This window comes from Pezoporus occidentalis, unplaced genomic scaffold (assembly GCF_034315485.1).
Source record: "Pezoporus occidentalis ecotype Australia unplaced genomic scaffold, CSIRO_AGI_Poc_V1 ctg12, whole genome shotgun sequence".
In the NCBI taxonomy this organism is placed as follows: Eukaryota; Metazoa; Chordata; class Aves; order Psittaciformes; family Psittacidae; genus Pezoporus; species Pezoporus occidentalis.
In genome coordinates, this window is record NW_026912994.1 from 9461831 (window position 1) to 9487843 (window position 26013).

The 26013-nt window shown below is 41.4% G+C and overlaps 1 protein-coding gene across 2 annotated transcripts in view; it reads left to right on the forward strand.

Moving 5' to 3' along the window:
- CNTNAP5 (contactin associated protein family member 5) overlaps positions 1-26013 on the forward strand; it is a 269159-nt gene that overhangs the window by 29249 nt on the left and 213897 nt on the right. The window lies entirely within an intron of this gene.

A 26013-nucleotide genomic window follows, 5' to 3' on the forward strand; every position in this document is an offset into this window, starting at 1 on the left:
TATTTAAAATCTTTGATCCAGTAGTCTTAAAACAAGAAGGGGGAAAAAGGAGGACACTGAGGATAATGGATGCCATGATTTGATGCAGTAGTTTTTGGGACTGTTTTCTCCTACTTTCTCAACATCCTGCATTTCAAAACACTATGGGAAGGGGGGGGGGGAATTTTCAGATTGAATTTTTGCTAATTTGTAAATGCCAAAGCCTAACTAATGTGCGTTTCTCACTACAGTGCCTCAGCAAGTTCATGGGGCTGTTCATTTGAAAGGCTCATTAGGGACCTAATCCATCTCTCATGATGCTGCTGTAATGAAAACAGGAATTACAAGGACAGTGAGAGTTTTCTTCATTTAGGGGAAAGACGTGCAGAGCTATTAAAATCTCACCATTCTAATTAAGTTATGAGAAAAATATGAGTAGAATCTTCATGGCATTTACATTAATTGCATTTAGGCTGTGGTTAGTAATAATGGTTTCATTAATGCAGTAGTAGCTTTGGAACAATATATAGGAAGCTTCCCTTAGATGGAAGGCTACTCTATTATATTTTTTCATTTATTAGCTGGTTACCATAAAATGAATCCTATAATGATGGCAGATAGGCAAAGGTTGACTTTAGGCAAGTTCACCAATATTCTGCACAATACAGACCTTGAGTTGAATTTCCCCCTCTTTTTTGTGTGTGGGGAACAAAAAAAAAAAAAAAAGTCAAAACACCTTCCCAAATGAAATAATGAGACACACAAGAGGAAGAAACATATGTTCAGTATGGTGTTTGGGCTTATAGCCCCAAAATGGATAAGTTATTTTCTTCCTTGCTCCCAAACTGTAATACAACAGTACCAGATTTCATGAGAATCTAAGATTCCTGCTTGAACGTGTCAAGTTTTGCTTCAGTTCCTGTATTTGGGGTCTTTGTATGTCTGCCAGTAAGGGCTTTCCAAAAATCTGTGTTCCTCTGGACACATGGGAGTGATTTATGAAGGAAGCTTTAAAATGTTAAATACATATTTCATATATTACAGGTGGGTGTGAGCTGCCTCTTGATGGAGGTGGGAAGCATACTTAGTCTTTATTGCCCATTTGACATACTCACATTACCACACTGATACTAACTAATCACTTCTGTAACTCTAAGGTAAATTAATAACTGTTGTTAATCCCAGTTTTATTCAGGAGGAAATGGATGAATTGCCTTGACCCTTGTGAAGAAAAAGGAGCAGAGCCAGGAACAGAATCTCAGTTATTACTCAGACATAGCCCCCTCTAATTTTTTTCAGTTCATCATTACCATCTAATGCACTGAACGGACTACAGACTTTCATAAAGTAAGCAGCTGTGCCAGCTGGAGACATCAGCATTTTTCTTTTATGAGACCCTATGCTGGATGCTGCCTTTCTCTCAATTGTGGAACCGGAGGGATTTCGCCACAGTGGTACAGCTTGTCTGGGCTCGCTGAGCTGCTCAGAGCAGGACTAGCTGACTTGGTCTGGAGCTGACAACAGAGTAGGTGTGACATTATTATTGCCTAGTATGAGAGAGGAAATGTCCAGCTTTTGATACATGAATGACTGTCTCCTGCTCATATGTGTTAAAAATACATAAAGATCATATACAAGAAAAAAGAACGTAATTACCACACTGTCCATTGGATTCATTGGATTGTTTACCTCTGAGAGGTAATAGGAGTCCTCAAATTATCCTGAGTGACCTGCTCTGAAACACAGCCCTAGTACACCTGCAACAAGGGATTCCCATCCAATGAGTAGGTCCTTTATATATGTTTTACTATAGCCAAGCAATATATATGACCCTGCTTTGGTGAATGTTTGACTTAGTTTTGAGGAACATTCACGTTCAAATTGTTGGGTGATAAGTATAATTATTTTCTAATGAGTTCTTCACCTGTAATTAACAAACCTATTAACAGATACTGTTGTTCCAATATTCAGTCTATTAAGTGTGAAGAAGTGGCAAAGCACTGAGCATCTCTTAATTTCTCTTCCTAGGTTTGTAGTGACATAATCTCCCCATTTGTTTCAAAAGGAGCTTGTATTAATTGCTGTATTAATGCAAGTTACTGTTACTGTTTATGGGAAGAGCAGATAGTATATTTTTAAAGCAGACTTGTAACACTTCAGTAGAGGAAAGATGGAAAGATTAAAATCTTTAGTTATGTCCATCTTTAGTTTCAGAGCAAGCTCGCTCACTTGGAAAGTTGTGATGATCTTTAGTTTGTAATTTTGCAAATGCGCCTACTCTTTACTATCTTCATACTGGAGAGAAGTAGTCTCATCTGATACTGTTAAACTTTTGAGTGGCTTTCATGATAGATTGTGTACATAGCAATTTTATTGTAAAACCACTGTGAAAATACACAGTAAATTAACTACATGCTCGGACAACAGTGGGGTAGGATCTAGTCTGCTCACCTTTAGAGAAGTATCTCCTTAGTTTGGTTATATGTTTACTGATATGGAAGGCCTGTGAGGGGTCTTACCACCTTTTACTAATATCTCATGGGTTTTGCTTTTGTAGTACCACCAAAGGCAAGGAGAAACATCAACTAATGCCAAACATCAATTCTGTTATTCGGGTCTTTTCTATTTGTAATTACCTTTATTTGATCATTTCAATGTTATTGAATAGGTGTCTGAATCAGCTATAATTATGTCTTTAATTGACAACAAATTGTTCACTGAAGAGCATTCATGCAAGATGTCCCAAAACCCTTTGTTTATACTGCTCTAACTGCAAATAGACAAATGCATTCTAGGGCTTCTGTACTTGCTTTTGGATTCCAGTTGTAGACATGTAACTTCAGATCCACTTCAAAAGAGCACAGCACTGTTTGATTTCTGCTGCCTTTCTTCCCTTTTAATTTTCTTAGTCACCTCTGCACTCCTCTGCAGCTCATATAATTTTTTGATTTAAATATGGCAAAAGGCAACAAGTTGATCCTACCAATTCTATCAATAAGGAAATGAAATGATCAGAAAATGGAAGGAAGGATCTTAAGAAATACGTATCTCATCTTCACTCACATAATTGTATCTTAGATGCTTGTGTTTTTAAGACCCCAAAAGTCCTGCTTCCTACAGCCTAGTTTAGGGCTGGTTCAGATCATGAGGGAGGCTGTTCTGTTGGGATGTCCAGAGACACCCAGAGCCTACAAGGGGCCTACAAGGATGCTGGAGAGGGGGTCTTCATTAGGGACTGTAGTGATAGGACAAGGCGTAATGGGTTTAAACTTAAACAGAGGAAGTTCAGGTTAGGTATAAGGAAGAAGTTCTTTACTGTGAGGGTGGTGAGGCACTGGCACAGGTTACCCAAAGAAGTGGTAAATGCTCCATCCCTGGCAGTGTTCAAGGCCAGGTTGGACAGAGCCTCCAGTGACATAGTCTAGTGTGTGGTGTCCCTACCCATGTCAGGGAGGTTGGAACTAGGTGATCTTAGGTCCTTTGCAACCCAAACCATTCTATGATTGTATGACACTCATGGCCTGAGCAATCCAGGGGAAGATTCTTTTTCAGAGTCGTTCTCAATTTTGACCTGTGTTTCCTCCTATACTGGCATCTCGTAATTACTAAATACTAAACATCAGTTCAGGGTTTTTTGGGTCACACTCATTTCAGGCAATTGCAAGTGTAATTTTGAGATGGACAAAGGAGTGGTAGCAAGTGCCTCTGGTGTGGAAGTTCCCTTTCTTCCCTAATCTCATTTCTTCTTTCCTGAATGGAGTTATTCAAGCTGCTTGGTAAGGATTAAATTTACCCTTTTGATATTTTCATGTCCTGCAGCAACATAATTAAGATGGTATAACTATATTCATGGTTTCTTCAGTGGAAAATCCACCATGATCTTGAACAGTATGTTATGTGTGGGTTGACTTCGTTCAGGGAATTTAAATTGGATCCATTTCACATAACTGCATATGGCAAATAATTCAATGTAAAATAAACATCTTGTCCATGTAAATACCACTCATTTCAACTGACTCTTATTTTCATGTTTCTTTAGAGTACTTACAGGCTGTCAAGTTGTTCTATATCTCCTGCTGTCTTGGAAAAAAAGCAGTGTATTTCTTAGCTTTAATTTCCATTGCACTTTTAGCAGGGAAGAGTCTCTATATGTTATAGTTACAGATAAGGACTAGCAATCAAGTGAAAATATGTTCCGTGATTCACATTTATTAATAGATTCTGATTACCTAGCAGTATGCAGGCTCATTTGAAAAACTAGAAAGTTTTGAAGTTTAGTGAGGAGTTATTAACCAGTATTTTTCCTTCTTTAAAACATTAGAGGGAGGAAAAGTACAAAATGCACCCCAGGAAAATAATTGCACAAAGTACATGTGAATAACTGTTGTCATGGTTTAAACCCAGCTATGCAGCTTGTTCACTTACTCCCCTCCCTTTTTGCCCTCACCCTGCTCCCGAAGGGGTGGGGAGGGGAATCAAAAGAATGCAACCCCCATGGGTTAAGAACAGTGTAGTAACTAAGGTATAACACAAATCACTACTGTTACCACCAATAATAATAATGACAAAGGAAATAACAAGGGAAGAGAACACAACACATCACCACCCACTGACTGATAACTCACCCCACCCCTCGCTCACAACCGAGCACTGACCGTATACCTCATCCATCCCTGCAGTGCAGTAGCCCTTCCGGGTAACTCTCAGTTACATCCTGGGCATGATGTGCTGTGGTATGGAATACTTCTTTGGTCAGTTTGGGTCAGGTGTCCTGTCTCTGCTTCCTCCCGGCTTCCCCCCCGTCCCTGGCAGAGCATGAGGCTCACAAAGTCCTTGGTCAGTCCAAACATATGAGCAGTAACTAAAAACATCGCTGTTATCAGCACTGTTCCCAGGCCGAAAGTCAAAAACACGGTGCTACACCAGCTACTAAGAAGGAGAAAAAATGACTGCTACTGCTGAACCCAGGACAACTGTACGCTATGGAAATTATTATGGTGAAACAGTCATCCAGGGCTTATCAGAAAGGAATAGTGCCAAAACTCAAGAACTTGCAATTTCCGAACCAAGAGCAACAGCACAGCCGTCTGAAATTGCCACATCTTCCTATAGAATTTTTTCTACTGCCAAACTACTAGTGAACTTTCTGGGTCATAAATACAGGAATTTCTTTTCGAAGCTGCAACTATCTTGGTCCATGAAACAAAACAAACCGCAGATGATCCAGCTGAGCCACATTTGTGCTTTCATCTGTGCTCATGCAGTGTCTTAGTAGTGTATTCACTTTTTTTTTTTCCCCAAAGTGTGTTTTTCTCTTAATGGATATAACATCTGAGAATTAATCCAGCATAGCTACATTGCTTCCACGGTTTTGATGGAAAAGACCTTCTGTGCATTAAGAAATTATATCTTTTTAAGTAACTATTAAAATTGTCTTCCTTATGTTGTGTTACATCTCTTCACAGTGATTACTGAAGTGAGTGTAAAATAGTTTCATCCCACTTGCAATCAGACTTGTCAATTAAGAGCCTAACAGATGTGGTCATTTATAAATTTCAGTGATGTGTATGTTCTACTTACAGTCTTATTTAAATATGAATCTGCAGAATATGTCAGATCAAAGGTGGAGTTTCAGAAAGAAGCAAATCATCAGAAAGTAGATGCAACTTTGTAGCTGTTGGAATTTATAGACAAATCTATGAAAAGAGCTGTCTTTGACCTACCTAGCTATCGTACACAATATCGGTTTGGGACTCTAATAAGTACAGAAGAAAGGAAACAGATCTGGAATAAGGAGATCCATGAAATTCAGAATTACACAGTGAGGGAGAAATGCCCAGGAAAATTATTTTCTGTGTTATCAAGAAAGTAATTTACAAGAGTTGGAGGCCATGTGATAATTTCCATTATATCTAGATGATTAGGTACACATTCTGACATATTTTGAAAGCATCTATCACTGTCACCAAGAAGAACATAACGTATTCTTACACCGAAATATATCATGTACTGACTTCAGTGGAGCTGAAGGAACAATCTCATGTTTGGAGTATGATCATTTTGCTCTATAAATAATCGAATATCTTGTTTCACAGCCAAAACGGATCACTGCAGGAGTGTGAATATTTTTTTCCCCCATAAACATTAATGCACATGTGTTTCAAGAGCATTACTTGGACAGGACAGGTTATGGAGCTATAAGAACCAGTAGCTCAGCCTAACAAAGCATATCTGAACAATATATACAGAAGTATCTGCTGAGGATGACTTAATTCACATGCAGACCTCAGACTACATTGCTGCTTGTATTAGGAAAGGAAGGCAAGCTAAAAAAGAGGGAAAGAATGGAAAATCCTGATCTTTATCAGGAATAAGTGCAAATGAAAGAAGAATGAAGTTCTAGCTTCAAAAAAATCTAACATCTCCGCCAACAGCAGTCTCCTTAACAAGCTCTCAGTTGCAGAGAAGATAGCAGGTATTCAATGCCTTAGAAAGCAGAGGGGCATAGGAATGTAGGGATGATAAGGCATGTGAATAACTGTAGTTGGAGGCTATCTGAAGCTGCAAATGTCTTTTCCCTTTCTCTTCATGCTATCTCATAAGTATCAGATACAGTATTTGGGAGCCAAGCAAACTAAGAAGTACATGTGTGAATATGTACATGTGTCATAGGGTTAATTACTATAATTTCTATGTAAGTCTGGTAAAAATAACATGGAAAAAATTCTTATAGCACATATATAAAACAAGCTGGGAACAACTGGGTACACAGTAAAAGAAATGCATTCAGGATGTACTTGCTATAGCCTGTTGACAATATCACTTAACATCTCGGCCTTTGTGATTCTTTTAAATGTTGGTTTTGTTGTTTTGTGTTTTTTTTTTCCCCTCCCTTCATGCGTTTTTTTTTTTTTTTTAAGATTGACTGAATGGACTTTTTAATATTCTGTGCTGTTTTTTTATACTCTCTACATTAAAAATATTTTCAGACTGAAATATCCTTGTCTGAGAGTTTTCTTCAATGGAAAGTAAAGCTTCCCAGCAGCTCATATATGTAATTTTCATTTTCCAGGAACACTAAGAGAAGTATTTTGTTCAAAATGCTTTACATGTATTAAAGACTCAGATACAGAATGCTTTGGTGCATCACAGAGCTGGATTTATCAGGTTCATAGTGCTTTTTCTCTTACTTGGATCAGGGTTCCTGACTCAGTTATGTGTACTACTGTTTCCCTCCTTTCAGAGAATCATGAAAGATGAAGCCCTAACAGGGAATTTGCCTCTAAGAAGAACAAAGAAAGAGTCTCACAACAACTCAGAGTGGTACAGTTTGTAGATACGGATGTAGAAGGGAGAAACTAAGCCAGTATTTTTGCATTTCTCTGTTTGATGTTTCCTTTCTGTCAAAAAGTTTGGTCTTCTCGTGTCATATTTATTTGGAATGGAATAGCAAAATTTTAGAATTTCAAGAAGGAATGAAGTTTTTATTTTGGTTTAAAATTTCATAAAATAAGTAAAAATCAGGACTTTGCTGGACAGCTGGTGTTCTGAAAAATTAGATGTATGCTCTGTTTCACTGACTACAATTAGACCATTTGTGTCCTTCACGTTTCAAGGATTCTTAAGTGTGGCTTTTGGTTGGATCCAGAAGTAAATGTCCTTTCTCAAATCTTATAAGTGGTAATGCACTGTCCTGGGTTCAGCAGTAGCAGTCATGTTTTTCCTTTGTGGTAGCTGGTGCAGTGCTGTGTTTTGACTTCCAGCCTGGGAACAGTGTTGGTGAAGCTGATGTTTTCGGTTGTTGCTAAGTGATGTTTACCCTGACCAAGGACTTTGTGAGGCTCATGCTCTGCCACGGACGAGGGGAAGCTGTGAGGAAGCAGAGATGGGTGCCTGACCTGGGCTAGCCAGGGAGGTATTCCATACCACAGCACGTCATGCCCGGGGTGGGGGGTAACTGGGAGTTACCCGGAAGGACATGGGCTTCTGGGTGGGACTCGTTTCTTGGCCGGTGGTATTGTATTCCCTTCCCTTGTTATTTTCTCTTATCGTTGTTGTAGTTGGTAGTAGCGGTGGTGATTTGTGTTGTACATTGGTTGCTGGACTGTTCTTGTCTCAACCTGTAGGAGTTGCACTCTTTCGATCCTCCTCCCTGTTCCTCCGGGAGGCGGGAAGGGGAGAGCCCCGGTGGGGGGGGCGGCCCTCGATTGTTGTCACTCCCTGGGAGTGAGTGAACGGGTTGCCTGGCTGGGTTTAAACCACGACATGCACAAAGGTTAGTAAAATGGATTGTAAAATCTCCCTGAGTATGTAGAGACACAGAGAAAAAGCAGAAATGTTCACCTGAAGATTTCATGTTACTGCATGACCCAAATTTCTATGTTCTCTTCCTGTGGCACAGTAGCTTCTTGAGGTGTTTGTTATTCTATGTTCAAGGTTTAAGTTTGTCTTTGAGCCGTTGGCTTGCAGATAGGACACTGCAAAGTAAATACAGACTGCTGCTGTCTAGTGCTGCAGTACTGTCCAAAGCACTGAAATATGATGGGGACTGGCTTAGCAACTTCATTCTCCAGCTCCTTCAGGACCCGCGGATGGATCTCATCAGAACCCATGGACTTCTGCACGTTCAGATTTTTAAGATGGTCTCGAACCAGTTCCTCTCCTATAATGGGCCCAAGGTCTTCATTCTCACAGTCCTGCATCTGCCTTCCAAAACTTAGGTGGTTTGGTCAGAGCCTTTGCCAGTGAAGACCGAGGCGAGGAAGTCATTCAGAACCTCAGCCTTCTCCAAATCCAGGGTAGCCAGTTCTCCTTATAGCTTCCAGAGGGGGCCTACATTGTCCCTAGTCTGTTTTTTCTTTGCTACGTACCCATAGAATCCCTTCCTGTTATCCTAACGTCCCTAGTCAAGTTTAATTCTAACTGGGCCTTAGCTTTCCTAACCTGGTCCCTAGCTTCCTGGACAGCATCCCTGTATCCTTCCCAGGCCACCTGTACTTGCTTCCACCTTTTATAAGCCTCTTTTTTTCATTTGAATTTTCCTCAGGAGCTCCTTATCCATCCAAGGAGGTCTCCTGGGCCTCCTGCTGCACTTCCTTCTAGTTGGGACTCAACACTCCTGAGCTTGTAACAGGTGATCCTTGAATATCAACCAAGAGTCTTGGGCCCCTCTGCCCTCTAGGGCTGTATCCCATGGAATCTTCCGAAACAGGTTCCTGAAGAGGCCAAAGTCTGCTCTTTTGAAGTCCAGGGCAGTGAGCTTGCTGCATGCTCTACTCACTGTCCTGAGGAAATGAAAATTTTGCTTTATAACAATTGCAATGCTCTAGGCCTTTGGTCTGGCCTGTACTGACAGGATTGTCCCGTTACCCCTGCTCAGAGTGGCCCTGTTACTCCTGCTCAGCTGTGACCAGACAGCCGTTTACTCGGGCATGGACTGCAGAGACCCAGGCATGCAAAGGGGTTTCATCTGCTGGAGTGGAACAAGTGTTGGGGGAGTTTTGTAGAGAGCAGCCCTGAAGAGGCAGCTGTTGAGGTGCAGCAGTGAAACTGGTGAGAAAGTGGAATAATCTGCCTATGTAAGATTTCAAGAGGAAGTTTGAACCTGTACAAGGTCAGTGTTGTGTTTCTTTCCTTCTGAATGGAGCTACCTGGTGGGAAATGTAGTGGTTTTCAGAAGTAAAAAGTCCCAGGTGACAGCAGCTGCTGGCTGGAAAATGTTTTATTCTCTATGCAGTCCTGTGGTATCCTGCTGCATCTTGGAAATGCCGTTATCCTGGGATGAGTTTGACCTGGAGACTGATAAGCTTTAAGATGACACAAGGGGCAGGTATTTTACTCAAAAACTATTGTGGGGGGTGGTGCTAGGGGTGTATTCAGAAGCTGATTATTTAGTCAAAATCTCTAGTTTTCCTAGAAAATTGGCTTTGAACTGATTAAATCTGATGAGTGTGGAGGCACATTATGGAGTGTGTGGAGCTTGTGTAGCTCCTGCGAAGTGTAGGTCTCTGAATAATAACATACAGTGTGGGTCTGGAAGTGATCTGTCATGGAAATTAAGCTCATCTAACTGTAGGTATGTTATTAAGTACATCCTACATGAATGCTTAATACTGTAACTTTTAATGGGATGTGTGTGAAAACCAATCAGGATAGGCATATAATAGCTAGAGATAAAGACACTCTGGTGCTCAGAAAGCAGTGGGGAAAGCTGTTAACTTCCATGTTCTTGTCTGCAGCCTCAAATAGGTTACCAGCATTAATTTGCAAAAGAATAAAAGTCAGAAGAACTCTGTAGAGTTTGAAAAGCAATTTTCAGGAGGAGGAAAGGAAAGCTGACACTTCTGTGGTGTGTAAGGGAAAGTGTATTTGAAATTAAGTATTTTGAAAACAGTAGGAAATGTATGAATCAGCTGAATCTGTAAAAAGATCTGCTAAGAGAGACAGTTCCACTTAGGTGTGTGTCCTGGGTTCAGCAGTAGCAGTCATTTTTCCCCTTCTTGGTAGCTGGTGCAGTGCAATGTTTTGACTTTCAGCTCGGGAACGGAGCTGATAACAAGCGATGTTTTGGTTTGGCCAAGGACTTTGTGAGCCTCATGCTCTGCCAGGGAGGAGGGGAAGCCGGGAGGAAGCAGAGACAGGACACCTGACCCAAACTGACCAAAGAAGTATTCCATACCACAGCACGTCATGCCCAGGATGCAACTGGGAGTTAGCCGGAAGGGCCGGAGACTGAGGGGTTGGAGGAGGTATCGGTCAGAGCTTGGTCGGGCTGGGGGGGGCGAGTTATCGGTCGGCTGGTGGTGAGATGATGTATTCTCTTCCCTTGTTATTTCCTTTATCATTATTATCATTGGTGGTAGCAGTAGTGATTTGTGTTATACCTTAGTTACTAAACTGTTCTTATCTCAACCCGTGGGAGTTGCATTCTTTTCGATTCTCCTCTCCGTCCCTCCGAGAGCAGGGGGAGGGCAAGAAAAAGGGGGGGAAGTGAGCGAACGAATTACCTGACTGGGTTTAAACCACGACAGTTCTTTTTGGCGCCCAACGTGGGGCACGAAGGGTTGAGATAACGACAGATCTGACTGGATTAATAGTCACTCGTCACAATGCTGATTTATTGGGTCTCAGAGTTGTTTTGCTTGATCTCACAGCTTCAGAATGTTGTAACTTACGTAGAGCCGGTATTTGCTGTGATAGTGTTTATCAAGTATGGGGCTTGGGCTAAGGCTCTTGTCTCACTGTGCTTTATGGCAATGGCTTGTAATACGGGCGGGCTCCAGCAGCAGGGCGGGACGGACGTGGCCGTGGACTTGTACCTGGCCGTCCGGCTGCTCTTCACCGTCCTGGCCCTCACCCTACTCTCCATCTTCGTGAGGCTGCGGGGAGCCGAGGGGGAGCGGCCTCGGGAGCCGGCGGCAGCCGAAGCGGCCCGGGAGAGCGGCCCCGGGGACCAAGCGGCGGCGGGAGCGGGGCCGGAGGCCGCGAGGGGACGGCTGCCGGTGGAGGAGGTCGGGGCGGTCGGGGAGCAGAAAGAAGGGGCTGCCGAGCAGCGGGAGAAGGCGGCGGAGGAGCCGAGCCCCGCGGAGGAGCCGAGCCCCGCGGCCGAACCGAGCCCCGTGGAGGAGCCCAGCCCCGCGACGGCCGAGAGCGTTTCCCGGAAGCCGCCTGCCGAGCCCCAGGAGGATGCAGGAGACCACGCAGCATTTCCCAGCAAGGCAGAGGAGGAAGAGCTGGACTCAGGAAAAGAGAAGCTGGTGGTGGGAGAGCCGGCAAGCACAGCAGCTACACCAGCCCCAGTGACAAGTACAGCAGCATCGTGTGAGAGTTCTGAAGGTTTTGAATGGCCTTTGGGTGTCCTTGGGACCTGCCTGCTGATTGTGATGGGGATCAGCATGTTGGCACACACACAGGCTGTGTTCTACCCACAACCATTTTGTCTGATCTCAAAAGTTAAGCAGAGTCAGGTTTGGGTCTTGTCTGGGGTTAGACGACGATATGGGGGGACCAAGAGATTTTCCCCAAGGCTGGACAGTCATGAGTGGCAGGGTGTGTGGGACAGTGTGGGCAACTATGTAGTCCACTGGGCCCCTCCAGTGCTTTGGAAGCGTCGGAGATGGAAGGCAGCTGTATGGAGTCCCCAGCAACAAGCTGCAGAAACTGCTTAAGGGGACAGTGAATTATTTTAAGCCTGGTGGGCCCATGGCACTTCAGGCCATCAGAGCAAAGATGCAACATAGATATGGACTCATGATCGAGGGGTGGACTTAGCAATGGACACTATTGCCCAGGTTATTCACGAGTGTGAACACTGCACACAGTCTCTCCTGCTCTGGAAGACTGTTACAAGAGATGGAGCCTGACATCATGGACCAGATGGACTCAGCAGCTTTATAGGGACTGGTCCATGCACTAAGATAAGAGTGCACTGAGATAAGAGTGATGGTATATTGAAAATGTGGGATCTGAGCATGACGTGAATGGTATGGAATAAGGGGTGGATAATGTCCTGGGTTCAGCAGTAGCAGTCATTTTTCCCCTTCTTGGTAGCTGGTGCAGTGCAATGTTTTGACTTTCAGCTCGGGAACGGAGCTGATAACAAGCGATGTTTTGGTTTGGCCAAGGACTTTGTGAGCCTCATGCTCTGCCAGGGAGGAGGGGAAGCCGGGAGGAAGCAGAGACAGGACACCTGACCCAAACTGACCAAAGAAGTATTCCATACCACAGCACGTCATGCCCAGGATGCAACTGGGAGTTAGCCGGAAGGGCCGGAGACTGAGGGGTTGGAGGAGGTATCGGTCAGAGCTTGGTCGGGCTGGGGGGGGCGAGTTATCGGTCGGCTGGTGGTGAGATGATGTATTCTCTTCCCTTGTTATTTCCTTTATCATTATTATCATTGGTGGTAGCAGTAGTGATTTGTGTTATACCTTAGTTACTAAACTGTTCTTATCTCAACCCGTGGGAGTTGCATTCTTTTCGATTCTCCTCTCCGTCCCTCCGAGAGCAGGGGGAGGGCAAGAAAAAGGGGGGGAAGTGAGCGAACGAATTACCTGACTGGGTTTAAACCACGACAGTGTGTGAAGCCAAAGCATGGCTTCAGTCAGCATGGTGACTGACTACAGTGCGCTCTGGAGGCATGGCTGACAAATGTAGGTAGGAACCTGAACACAGCATGGGGAGGAGCTGAGGCAACCAAAATGTGTTAGTGTTCTGTGTTTGCTATTTTCTCACTGTAAATGCAAGTCAAAGTACAAACAAATCATTTTTATCTCTGCCCACTTTTATCCTTCCTGTTCTGAATGAATGTGGTAGCATTTTCAGAACAGTGGCACCATATCTAGAAGTGAGGCAAAACCTTAGGGTAACATATGCATTTCAAGGCCCAAATAAATCTATCCTAGTGCTGTAGCTTTGTCCACTCACTAAAAGATTATGTTCTTTAATCATAAGTTGGCAGTAGGTATTTGTGTGCAAATGAATCCTGGGTGGGGAGGAAATCATGGGAGTTAAATGCTCATCTGGGTCTGTCCTGCCCTCCATTTTTCATTCTTATCTCTTATCTCAAAAAAAAACCCCAACCCCTAAACCAAAACAAACTCCCTGCCTTTCTTCCAGAGCTACTTCATTAGTAACATGGTCACTCAAGGCAATACTTACTGATGTTCAGGTGGGGAGGAGGCATTTGTGTGTTTTGTAGAATAGCTCAAAATTACTAGCTGATCTCTCTGGGTTTGAACTTCTGTAGATGCTGGCAGTGAATTTGTGGCGTCTGCAAAGCTGGGAGTTCACAAGCTGTGACCACAGATTTGTTCCAGAACCCTGTGCATAAGGTTAACACAAGGCAATTTTCCTCCTTGTGCTACAGGGTTTGTAAATTTATATTGTACCAAATACAGGAAAGCCCTATTTCTTTTTGACACCACATTAGGCACTTGGCATTCTGACTGTACCTCAAATCTGTCCACTGCAGAGATTTTGTGTTCCTTTTATGAAATGTTTAAATAATAAAATGCATTTTTAATTTTTAAATTGTTCAAGCTGTCTTCTGTAATTACTTGGGGGCTGGGAGGTTGGTTTTTTTTGAATGTTGGCCAAAAGTTGGACAAGCAGCAAGTATTTCTTTGCCTATGTGTCTACTTTTGATTCTTTTTTTTTAATGAATTTTTCAGAGGTTGCTGTACAAGTACCACAGCCCAAAGAGGCTTCAAATGCATAGTGCTGCAAGCAGAAACAGCAGGAGCACAGGCTCGAAGAGTTTATGCCACTGAATGAGACAACTGTCAAAAATAACAAGGCAAACTAAGAAGATATTCTACATGCGCCCCCAAGAAAAATGGGAAATTCTTCCTATTATTAGCAAAAGGAACTGGGAGTGGAAATGGGGTGAATTATGGAAGCCTCAGCTGTAATAAAAGTTAGTAAGGGAATAAGTGAGCTGCATCAGTAGAGAAAGTAGGAGCACACAATTTTTGCAGTATTTGTTAGTAAAAGGGAAGTCATGGAGATTAAAAAATAAATGACTAGTTTGGGGAGGAAGGAGTATCTGAATTTGTTGCAGTAGAACTCACTGAACAGTGGAAAAAAAGAAATGATGTCCATGAAATAAGTTGCTTGGGTGATTTTTTTATTTTTTTTATTTCTTCTTATTCTTTCAGAGTGTAATTAGGTTAGTTTTCTTCCAAAAAGTTGGGTTATGATGGATTTATGTAGTTGTTGCTGCACTTGGAACCTAAACTGAGTGCTTTCTAGAACAGTCCTTTCTTGTTAATTTGCCAGTTGAAGATAGTCACATTGTGGTGGAAATGTAGAAAAATAATTCTCTGGCTTCCAAAGCTGTTTAATTAAGTAAACGGAAAATCGGGTAGCTACTACAAATCCATCCATCGTTTTATTTGTCATGTAAATAATTCTTATGCTAGCTGGAACTCCTTTAGCTTCAGTAGGACTACTCATTGACTAGTGTTTTTTTATTGGTGCCCAAGGGTAAGATGTTTCTGAAGGACCATGTGTACTGTTTGGCGGAGGAGGTATTTGTAGAGCTTCCAGCAGTACAGGTACATGCCTGGGTCATAGATGCACCATCAGCAGATCTTGTAGTGCTTCATATGTGTCTTTAACCTCTTGCAGCTGCAGTTTTGTCCTAAAGCATGCAGACAAGCTAATCGATGGGAAGTTGGACATGATCGCATTGAACCATATTTTATTAAAGCAGTGGATGGAAGGAATCAAGACTATAAAGCCAGAACAAGAACATAAACATTTAGATGGAAGTTTAAATAAATTTTATTCCGCTGTAGCTGGTGGGCAGGGAAATACCAGGAAATGTTTTGAAAGGGATAGATCTATTGTTTCCTGTGTCCAATGCAAGGACTCACAACTGTATTGCTTTTTGAACTTTATGCTTTAAAAAATCTGCAGCCCTTTTAATCCTTGCTAGTTGAGAGATACCACTGGTTATTGTGTTTATATGTTCTTCCTTGATAGAGCAGTGTTTATTCTGGTCCAAAAGTCTGTTTCTTTATCCAAATTCATACAGGCTACATGGGGCAAGAAAATAGCCATGACTCTTCCAAAGTGAAAGATGCATAGCAAGTCATGCAGCACCATCTTTGTCCTACAGTGTAGGGTGTGTGCTTTTTAAAATTTAGATCTTGTTGGAGTATAACTTGCATTTATTACTTCCAGATTGGGTTATTAGAGCAAGTCAGGTCCTTAGCACAGTGAATTGTTGAGTATCTCCTATTGGTGTTTTGTATATTTAATTTCCTTTAATCTTGAAGGCTGTTGATGGGACAAGATGTGCTACAGTAAAGCTTTGCTCCATTTGTGACTTACTGAGAATATCCTATTCGAAGAAAGTTTAAGGCCCATCATCAGAATATCTACAGAGAATATAATCAGGCATTTCTTTGTCTGAGAAAAGGTAAAGATAGGATCAAAAGTCATTTTGCTGATACAGAATTATCAGCTTGCAAAATGGAAGGAGATCATAGAGGAGAATCACTTGTGAAATCCTTAAAGCACAATACTCTATAATTCTAAATTGTTGTAGTTAGTATCTTGATGCTGTAGTGTAAGAGACTGGAAATAATGAGGGTGCAACACAGGACTTGCAAAAAATATTAAGTGAATTTATTGTTGTTCTTTTCAAAGCATTTTAAAGCATAGTAGCCGACTTTCAATAGATTTTTACGTTCCTTTAAATTATACTCAGTGGGTCTTTATTCCAAAGCATTTGAACATGTATCACTTCTGTAATGGTTCTCCTCCTTGATGAAGCATGGTTATGTTATCACTGTACCTTTGTATTATGCTGTTGTCTTTTAGCAGAACAATGCTTCAAGAGCAAATGGAAGATTTTAATATAGTTTAAAAAAGAGGTGCTATCTCCCTCTACTATGGAGGCAAAATCCTCCATAGTAGTAGTGTGTTGAGCTCTCTCTGAGCTGTTTCAGAAGCTGTTCCAAGTGTTACATTATAGTGTGTGTTAAACTCATTTAAAGTGTTTGATTTTTTGGCCAAATTGGTGAAAGTCTCCACAGTTAAGACTTAAAGTTTTGGTTCATGTTTGTTTGGTTTTTATTTTTTTTTTTTTTCTGGTGTGTGTTTTGGTTGGGTTTCCCCCCTCTCTAGAGAAAGGAAAAGTTTTTTTTTCTCTATTTTTATGAAATAACTGCATTATTATTATTAGGGAATTGCCAGTGAGGGGGAAATATGTCAATAACAACCTCTGCCAGTGTTACCCGAGTGGGTTGCATATCATAAAAAACAAAATTAAACCTTTTTGAGAGCACATTTTCTTGGACATATAGCGCCACTGAGAAAGCAACTTCTGTGAAACTTGGAAGATTATAAGATCCTGTTTGTGATTGAGTCTTCTATGTTGTTGTGCCTGTGCTTCAACTAGAAATAAGCTTCTCTTTAAAGGGGTGTTTTATTAGGGAACTGCAGTCCTGGATGAAGGCTCCTTGCAGTTTTTTACCCAAAGGTCAGATACTTTTGGAGAAAGTGTGATGCTCAGTCCGCCTGGAGCTTTAGGGTTGGAAGGATACAGCTAAGATAGTTCCTATTTAACTTGCTCCTTATTGCCCTGTCCCTGTCAAAGGAGGTTCAGGTGCTCCAGAAGCTGGAAGCCAAGTAGTAAAGGAAAGCTTAGATTATTAGTATTGTCATTTACTTGTAGAGTTCAGTGCATGCAAGTATCAAGGGTGCAAAGCGTGTTTCAGGGGAAACCGCAAGGACTAATTCCCTTGAATTCTACTTTTTGCTCATATATTTTTAACAGAAAACACATGCTGTCTGAATTATGTAATAGAAAATCTGCTGTCTTGGATGCTCATATTCTTACATTGTCCGTATCAGTAGTGAAAATGTACAGATGCTCAATATATGCACAAGAAGTCAAACACGTTTCTAAGAATCTTTTTTTTTTTTTCCCTTCTACAGTAACCAGCTGCTGATGCAAATAATAAACAGTCATGCAGCCTCCGTTTTTAATTCCTTACAGCAGTAGGCACTCACATTCTGCATTGTTCATTCCTGGCATGTTTAATTACATTATGGCTCTTTCATTTAATCCAAAATCATTCAAAGCAGCCATGAAGTTCATTCAGAGCTGTGCTTTGATGCAATACAGTGTCCCTGGGGAAGCTGAGGAGGGTCTACAGATGAGTCAACTCAAGAATATCTCTCCTGATGTCTCTGAACACAAGGAATAACCTTGAGTGGAAGTAGGACTCTGTGAATGGAAGGCTGTCTTGTACCATGTCTACTGTCCACAATCCAGATGCATTTGGGGAGTTTTTAGGGGGAGTTCCCTGTACAAACCTCTCTTCATTCTGGCTCATTGTTTTCAGCCTGCAGTGTGGGAATAGAAAGAGGTAAGAAGTTGCAAATCCCATCTCAGTTTATGGCCTCTTAGAATTTCTTAGAAGGGAAGCAATTTTGGGGTGGGATGTGAAAGGGGAGTAGGTAGTTCTACTGGTAACATTTAGGAAGCTGCTGCTTAAGCATGGAAACTACCAGTTAAGTTTTTTTTTTCCTTTAAGTCAGAGATTTCAATAAAGAACTTTTAAAAATTGAAAACAAATGAACAAAACCCACCAAAACTTGATACCCCAAAATCATGTCTCTGAAATATAATTGTATTTTTTTCACCATCCTTGAGATTGCTTTTTCAAAATTGCTCATGTAAGTGAATTTCTCAGTTTAAGTTCTCTCTCATAAGTTCAACTTTCTTTGCCTGTTTTGTTTTGTTTAACAAACCAATACATCCTGTTGATGCCATTTTTAAGCAAAAGGCTTGATGAGGGGGACACTAGGTTCAAGCCTGAGCATACTGGTTACAGAAAATGGAAGCATCACCCTTGTCAAGGTTTTCAGTCCCCTTTGCGCCTTTGCAATGACCAGGGCCTTGCAGAGTGAGGTTTAGCTATAGCTGAAGCCAGTTTGGCAAGACTCTGCTTCAGTGGAAATACTGTGTTCTGCATGGCTCTTCTGGGAGCACTTGTCAAGGTTTGGGTTCTTGGTTTTGTGTGCATGTTTTGTTGTGTTTTTTTTTTTTGTTATGTTGTTTTTCTCCTCTGAAACCATACAAACCTTACTTTGTTTGCACCTACAGCATCCGGGTTTCTCTAGAAAGCATGTCAGTGTTGGACTGTACCTCAGGAGAGCCTGTCTTGGTTTTCACTCATTCGAAGTCCCCTGATTGTATAAGAATCACTGAATCAATTGTTCCAGCTTGGTCTGTTCACTGACACTGTGTCTTAGTGAGAATACTGCCTTTGACAGCTGCTCACTTTGGAGTTTGAGTCTTTACACATGGAAAGAAAAGTAAACTTTTATTTAGAAATAGCTGAAGCTTTTCATAAAGACCAGACAATATAGTCCTTACTGGGATGTTGATTTATATGCTCCCAATTTAAAATAGATGCAGGAAAGAACACTAAGACTGTAAATGTTGTCATATTTTAGAAGCACAAAAGATTAAAAAAAAAAAAAAAGTTGAATGGGGTCCTCATGACTTCATTTCAATGTTGCAAAAGTAGTTGACACCATAAATAGGTGTACCAGCCAACTCTGTAATAAGTTCGGTATTTATCTATGTCAGGCACTAGTATGAACCAGTCCAACACATCAGCAGCTGTTGAACTGTACACAGGGCATAGATTACATTACACGCCCTATTGTTCAGTTTAAAATTAACATGCCATAATCCTCATTAAAACATCATATGTGATATTTCATTGTGGTTATTATACAGTTCTTATTAAGGCAAATTATATTACTGAGTTACATTTAATAATGCAGCGTACTGTAACAGATGCATATATTTCAGTTAGAAATAAGATTATGCCTGTAGAACAACTTAGCATTTCCTTTCAGTCTATATGAAGTTAAAGTAAAATTTCATAGAAACAAGGCTTGTGTGGATTTTTTGTTTGTTTCTTTTTATTAGTTATGGATTAGCTGAGGATTTTTTTTTTTACTTATTTGTTTGTTTGGATTTTTATTTTCACACATTTTTGCTACCTCATAGTCTTTCAGCTTTGAGGCTGGATGTCTGGGTGAAGGTGGAAATAAGGTCATCAGGACAAGCTCTGTGAAAAGAAAAGTAGTCCTGCTCTGACAACCTTTTGTCTCTTTAAATCTGCAGATAAATTAATTTTCACTGCAGCCAATCTCTCTCCTTCTACCAGCTTTAAGTTTACCGTAGCTTTAGAAATTTAAATTTAGTGGGTCAAATTCTTACCTTAGTCAGAGGAACCTTGGGCTTCTTTTTGCTGAGGTGGTACCTTGATAACAGAGTTGTCATTACACTCCCACCCCGAGCATCACCTGGGATTTGATTAAGAATGATTTTCTGCAGTGCTGCTGTCATCAAATGTTGCTGATGTAAAATGTCAGACAGGTTCAGTTCTGGTCTTGCTGCTGTCTTCAATGTTCATCCTCAGCCTGGCACTATTGTGCCTTTCAATGTGAATCCACCAATCCATGACAAAACCCCATGTGTGAATTGTCTATGGAATTTGTACTTCAGTGTATTATACATAAACAGTGTCATCTGCACAAAACAGAATACAGGTACATACTTATGGATTCAGGTTCTTCCCTTCTTTTCCCCCTGTCCTCCATCCCCTCCTCTCCCATTATGGAAATACCATAATAAAAGTTGTATTTAATTCTAGTTAGGGAGACTGGAGTGTGTGTGGGCTTTCATTACAGTTGAGATGCAAGTGAACAGCAACAGCTTGTAAATGCCATATTCTTGCTACAGATAGGTTGGCAGTCCTGCTAGCATTCAAATTTATAGACCTGTGAGATACATGTTCAATACTCTAAGTGAAGTTGTATTCATAAATCTCTTGTGTAAAATGTTACATTTGGTTATAAATACAAGAATGAAAAAGTATATCTACCTCCATATTCTTTGTGATGCTGTGTGTACATAATGAGTGTATTTATAAACAAGAACTATTTGAGGTGGGGTCAAGTCCTCCATATTTGTCTGATGTTGACTATTGTAAATTAAGGAAAATTCAGTTAGCTTTGTGTTTTTTCTCCTTTTCACAACTAGACCCTTCCTTGGCCAAGACAGACTTAAGTCACTGAATGTTTTCTATTTCTGATCTACTGAGAATATTAAGTTCTTTAGGATGATCTATAACTCTCCTGGTGCTGTAACACTAAGAGACAATGTCACCATCTCAATATAGAAGGGCATACTTGTGCTTATTTACACAAAAGCCCAGGGGCAGTTTTGAAAAATGCCTGCTGAAGACTCTGACCATGTATTTCGGCTGTATTTAATCAGAAGTGTATTTATCAGCAAAATGAACAAGCGCATCTGTAAAAAAAAAATACTTCATATAATCTCAAACTCTATAATTATGAACTAGAGGTCATCTCCTTTAATCATTACTTATTCAATTCATAACAAAATAGCCAAGTGCAAATTGGATAGGAATTAAGTTTTGTTCTCTAGGTTCTGAATTTAGTCTGCTGAATAGAATCATAGAATAGTTAGGGTTGGAAAGGACCTTAAGATGATTATCTAGTTCCAACCTCACTGCCATGGGCAGGGACACCTCCCACTAGACCAAGGATTCACTCAAGGATTTGTCCAACCCAGCCTTGAACACCTCCAGGGGTGGAGCATTCACAACTTCTTTGGGCAAACCATTCCAGTGCCTCACCACCCTTACAGTGAAGAACTTCCTCCTTACATCCAATCTAAACTTCCCCTGTTTAAGAATTAACCCATTACCCCTTGTCCTATCACTACAGTCCCTAATGAAGAGTCCCTCCCCAGCATCCTTGTAGGCCCCCTTCAGATACTGGAAGGCTGCTATGAGGTCTCCACGCAGCCTTCTCTTCTCCAGGCTGAACAGCCCCAACTTCCTCAGCCTGTCTTCATATGGGAGGTTCTCCAGTCCCCTGATCATCCTCGTGGCCCTCCTCTGGACTTGTTCCAGCAGTTCCATGTCCTTTTTATGTTGAGGACACCAGAACTGCACACAGTACTCCAGGTGAGGTCTCACAAGAGCAGAGTGGGCAGGATCATCTCCTTGGACCTGCTGGTGCACCTGCACCTCCTTTTGGTGCAGCCCAGGATACGGTTGGCTTTCTAGGCTGCGAGCACACACTACCGGCTCATGTTCATTTTCTCATCACCCAACATCCCCAAGTCCTTCTCTGCAGGGCTGCTCTGAATCTCTTCTCTGCTCAACCTGTAGCTGTGCCTGGGATTGCTCCGACCCAGGAGTAGGACCTTGCACTTGGCATGGTTAAACTTCATGAGGTTGGCATCAGCCCACCTCACAAGTGTGTCGAGGTCCCTCTGGATGGCATTCCTTCCCTCCAGTGTATCAACTGAATATGAAAACATGGTTGAAATAATTAACTTTAGTTTAAATGATATAGTCTGATTTCACTTTGGTTTTGATCAGAGAAAACATACTCCATGGAAAACTAAGAATCTGTAGAAACTGTTTTTCCTAAGCAGGAAATCATGACAGAAAATTTCCAGACAGCTCTAGAAAAGTAGAAAGTTGATCTTAACTTCCATGTACTAATATTGTACCTTAAGGGTATTAGATACAAAGAAGAAAAAAAAAAAGTTAACTTTGATATTATTGACTTGTGCTGAACTCGGGGATGTATTTGCTGTTTCCTTTATTGTCTCATTTATAGTTCAAGACTTGACCTTGTTTGTTTGCTGATCATTAAATAAAAATAAAACCTTCCTAAATATGTCATGTCAACCTTATGGCTGTAGTAATTGGCATGAGGATGGAAGTATGACAAGCTGGGTTCCCAGCAACACATCTTGTCGTTGAAGGAAATGTGGAAATATATTGATTTGCCTGTGATCCACATTGTTATTAGGGACAGCAGCATTATTATTTAAAATCAGTTTAAAATATATTCAGAAGAAATAACTTTGCACTTTCCAGTATTCTCTTGCTCATTTCTATCTTTATCCAACTTGGATGACTCAATGTCCTGGTTTAAACTGGAAATACAATACAATTCTTGTAAGAAAGCGTGATCGAATGTCTTCCTTCTATAGTGTGAACTGAGACCAGAAGCTGCACATGTCTAATTTGTTTACCTCTGCATAATCTATTGTTTAACAAAAGAAATTAAAAGCCTGAAGTAATACTTTTTACTGCAGTGGTGAATTGCAGTCTGGAAGAAAGTACAACCATGTTTGTAATGATGAACACTATACATATTTATTAGTACTCTTAAAAGATTACTTTAAATTAGCATCAGACTTGTAAAGTTTACATGGAAATTTACTAATACGAAAATATAAAATCGTCTGACTTTCAGGTGTGTTTGTATTTACAATACTTGCTTAAATGATAAAAAGTGCTTTGAAACACCGCTTTCTACAGACTTTGGGAGTGGGTGGCAATAGAATTTGAGATACTGTTTTGAGTCTGATAATTTAAGACCAACTAAGCAGAGATTTTCTGTCCTAATTTGTCTGAAGCAGGAGTGCTTCAATTACCTTGCAGAAAACCTCTCCTAAAACCTTCATGGCTTTTTGGAGGATTAGCAGAACCTTAGTGTGTCTTTTATAAATTTGATTTTTAGGTTTTGGCAGCTGGTACTTTACCTCAGACTGACTGTGCTCAACTTTCCTCCCTGCAGACATGCATATTATTCAAGAATATTCATCTTAACATCTTCATCTAGGTCAGGTAGACCTTAGTAGAGGAATGAAAATGTAGTATTTTTGCTGCTGTTGCTCCTACTATGATTTTTAGAGAACATACAACTTTGAGATGTTTTTATAAAAATGTTTTGTGCAGCAGTTCATTGGGAAAGGAAAGTTATGTTAAAAAAATAAATTTTTGTATTCAAAGCTATCTTTAAAGCAAACAATAACGGTAATAAGATCCTTATTATTACTTGTTATTACATCCTTATTATTTTCTTTCTCTTATCCAGTCTATGCCTTTAAACCTATTAAAAAGTTAAAGCCTTGTATACAGGAGACTGAAAATCAGAGCTCGCACTGGTCTAAATCCCACCTTTGCACTGGAAGTCCCTAAGTAGTTAAGCCAGCTCTGTGGTTTCTTTGCCCAACAGCTGGATGAGAAGAGCTCCAGGGTGGTGAAAATGCTTTAAAGTGTTCTCAGTAAAGAGCTTCAGAGTGGTGAAAACGTTTTAAACTGTTTTCAGGACTGACCTGGATCTTGCTGTAAGCAAAAGTTAATATAATATGATGTTACTTGAGATTTGTTTAGTGAACTGATGGTATCCAAGGCTGGTTAATGGAGAGGAGGGGACAAGAGCTCTGAATTGAAGAAACTCCTCACTGACCAGCAAATACATGAAGATCAGCCCTCTCAAACCCCTGTGCTTGCTCATCTTGATACAGCCTCTCTCTGCAGATAACAAGCAAAATTGTGTAAGTTTTAACCCTTCCATGTAGGAATACCTGTTAAGAAACTGTCTTGCTACTTTTTCAGCCAACTGCAAGATGTTCTGATCAAAGGTGAGGATTGAAACAGCCTTTCTCTTCTGTTTTCTGCTGTACCCAGTACATATTTTCCAACATGAGCAAAGAGGAGTGGTCTTGTAGAAAAAATCTTGAAGATGATGACTATTTGTATGTTTCACCCTACAGGCTTTATTAGACAGGGTTTGATTTTTGTCTTGTATGGTGAGTCACTTTGGATCCCTGCTGTAGCCAGTAATCCTAGGGCTATTCATGAAACACTTCAGATGCAAAAGGGTCCAACAGTATTTCACAAACATCATTTATCCTGGAACTTCTGGGACTTTGGGAACTTTAATTTACTACAAACTACTTTTGGAAATGAGTGTGTTGTTTTGTGGTTTTGTTTTTTTTTTTTTTCTTTCAAGCACCAAGAATGCTTATTAATATCTGAAAACTTAGAAGAAATCCATCCAAACAAAAATAAAGCCATACATACTTTGGCTGAGGATGCAGTAAGTTACTGCTTCTGAAGAATCTTTTTAGATTGTTACAACTTCCTATTGGTAGCATAAAAATCCTTAAATTCAGCGTACAACATTGAAATACAAACTGACAAAGCAAACCCAGTGTCGTGGTTTAAACCCAGTCAGGCAACTCGTTCACTCACTTCCCCCCCTTTCTTGCCCTCCCCCTGCTCCCGGAGGGACAGAGAGGAGAATCGAAAAGAATGCAACTCCCACAGGTTGAGATAAGAACAGTTTAGTAACTAAGGTATAACACAAATCACTACTGCTACCACTAATAATAACAATGATAAAGGAAATAACAAGGGAAGAGAATACAACACCTCAGCACCAGCCAACCGATAACTTGCCCCCCCTCAGCCCGACCAAGCTGTGACCGATACCTCCTCCGACCCTGCAGTCTCCCAGCCCTTCCGGCTAACTCCCAGTTACATCCTGGGCATGACGTGCTGTGGTATGGAATACCTCTTTGGTCAGTTTGGGTCAGGTGTCCTGTCTCTGCTTCCTCCTGGCTTCCCCTCCTCCCTGGCAGAGCATGAGGCTCACAAAGTCCTTGACCAAACCAAAACATCGCTATCAGTTCTGTTCCCAGGCTGAAAGTCAAAACACAGCACTGCACCAGCTACCAAGAAGGAGAAAAATGACTGCTACTGCTGAACCCAGGACATTATCTACCCCTTATTCCATACCATTCACGTCATGCTCAGATCCCACATTTTCAATATACCATCACTCTTATCTAAGTGCATGGACCAGTAGCTATAAAGCTGCTGAGTCCATCTGGTCCATGATGTCAGGCTCCATCTCTTGTAACAGTCTTCCAGAGCAGGAGAGACTGTGTGCAGTGTTCACACTCGTGAATAACCTGGGCAATAGTGTCCGTTGCTAAGTCCACCCCTCGATCATAAGTCCATCTCTGTGTTGCATCTCTGCTCTGATGGCCTGAAGTGCCATGGGCCCACCAGGCTCAAAATAATTCACTGTCCCCTTCAGCAGTTTCTGCAGCTTGTTGCTGGGGACTCCATACAGCTGCCTTCCATCTCCGACGCTTCCAAAGCACTGGAGAGGCCCAGTGGACTAGATACTTGCCCATACTGTCCCACACACCCTGCCACTCATGACTGTCCAGCCATGGGGAAAATCTCCTGGTCCTCCTGTATCGTCATCTAACCCTAGACAAGACCCAAACCTGACTCTGCTTAACTTTTGAGATCAGACAAAATAGTTGTGGGTAGAACACACTGTGTATGCGTGCCAACATGCTGATCCCCATCACAATCAGCAGGCAGGTCCCAAGGGTACCCAAAGGCCATTCAAAACCTTCAGAACTCTCAGTTGATGCTGCTGTACTTGTCGCTGGGGCTGGTGTAGCTGCTGTGCTTGCCGGCTCTCCCACCGCCAGCTTCTCTTTTCCTGAGTCCAGCTCTTCCTCCTCTGCCTTGCTGGGAAATGCTGCGTGGTCTCCTGCATCCTCCTGGGGCTCGGCAGGCGTCTTCCGGGGGATGCTCTCGTCCGTCGCGGGGCTCGGCTCGGCCGCGGGGCTTGGCTCCTCCG